Here is a 1,675-nt window from a genome sequence, read left to right on the forward strand (position 1 = left end):
TGGATATTAATTGAGATGGTAAAAATGTGAGATGGGAGGAAACATTTTTGCCTTTCCCATGAAACTTTACATTCGGTCTCAAAACTTTTACGTTCCCCAAAGAAACTTTGCATTCGCTTTCAAAACTGCATTTGCTCAGAACACTTTTGCATTCAAGAAACTTTACGTCACTCGCAAAACTTTTGTTTTCCCTCGAGAAACCTTGCATTCACTCATAAAACTTTTGCCCTGCCCTGAGAAACTTTTGAAAGAGAACACAACATTTGCATTCGGTCGCATGGTTTCTTACTAAGTTCGCAGGGAACGGATATCTTTTGGAATAGAATGCAACAGGAATGGAATAGAATTTTTCTTTCCATCACTGTCCCTTTACAGGCTCTGTAGCATTTCGTTTTTGGAAAAAAAAAAAGCTAAATAATTACACTTAATATTTTCAATAAATGTGTCCTATATAATTGCCTTTTATATTTTAAGAGGGAGTTCCTTGCAAAGGAGACATGATATTCTGGGTTCCTTGGAATCATAAAGTTCGAGAATCCCTTGTTTTACTTCTTATTTTGTGCTTTTAGCAGTTTAGCAGCTGAAGTTCAAGCCTCACCACGGTTCTCCACCATGCCCTTTGACTCGACGCACAGCCTGTGGTTCCTCTGGAATGCTGTTCAGTGGTTGATTGGAGATGTCGTCTATTTTTTAGTTTGACTCTATTTAAACAAGCTGATTAGCAGGAATGTCATCCAAGTTCTCATTCCTCAGATTAGTTCAGTGGAGCGTTAGGCCAGGATTTACACTGCTCATGCTGGTACGGTAACATGGGGCTGGTCATAAGACTCCTTAACTTCTTTAAAGTCGCCCATACAAATTTGACTGGGCTTTGATCATTCTGAGGGTGTACATGTTTAAGTAAGTGACTTTTAAGATCATTTCCCACAACCGTTCCTAGTGCCTCTATACTGAGGATGTGACGATGAAATTGTTGAAAATGTTGCTGTTTTTCCAACATTTTTTGTCTATTGAAGTTCATGCCTTTGATTGCATTGTCTTGAGTTTCAAAATGTTGAGTTGGATGCATTCTGAAACAAGATCATCAACTGTGAAGCCACAGATGAGTCGACACACATATGTTAGTGCTGGGAGGATATATTTAAGCAAGGTGAGAGAAATAAGGCATGGCAAATTATCTTGCATTTGACTTAACTTTCAAACTTTGACAAATTAATTTTTTTTAAGCATAAACAAGTTGATAATGCAGCAGGAGAATCTGAACTTGAATCTGATATTGAAACTAGCATTTAATTGCTCCTAACATTTATTTTATATTTTGTTATGTAATACAATATAATACATACATCTTAAGTGACTTAAAATAATTTTTGTTATATATGTGGCCAGATGCCTTAGATTAGTCTTACAAATTAGTCATCTATTTCTGGCCAACTATAGTCTGGCCAACGTCAGACATAAATATAGTGGCCCTGCTTTAACCCTGTAAATCCTACTGTATCATATTTAATACACACATTTCTAAGGCCTCTAACTGATCAACATCATGAAAACTTCACTGAAAAGCCTGATGTGCACAATCTATGACATGCCTTCTGACATCTGATAGTTTATACAAGTAAAAGGCCTTTTTTTTTATATCATTCTAAAAACATCCCCGTCGGCTGTGATTCTT

The sequence above is a fragment of the Sinocyclocheilus grahami genome, unplaced genomic scaffold (assembly GCF_001515645.1).
Source record: "Sinocyclocheilus grahami isolate Dianchi unplaced genomic scaffold, SAMN03320097.WGS_v1.1 scaffold78.1, whole genome shotgun sequence".
NCBI lineage: Eukaryota > Metazoa > Chordata > Actinopteri > Cypriniformes > Cyprinidae > Sinocyclocheilus > Sinocyclocheilus grahami.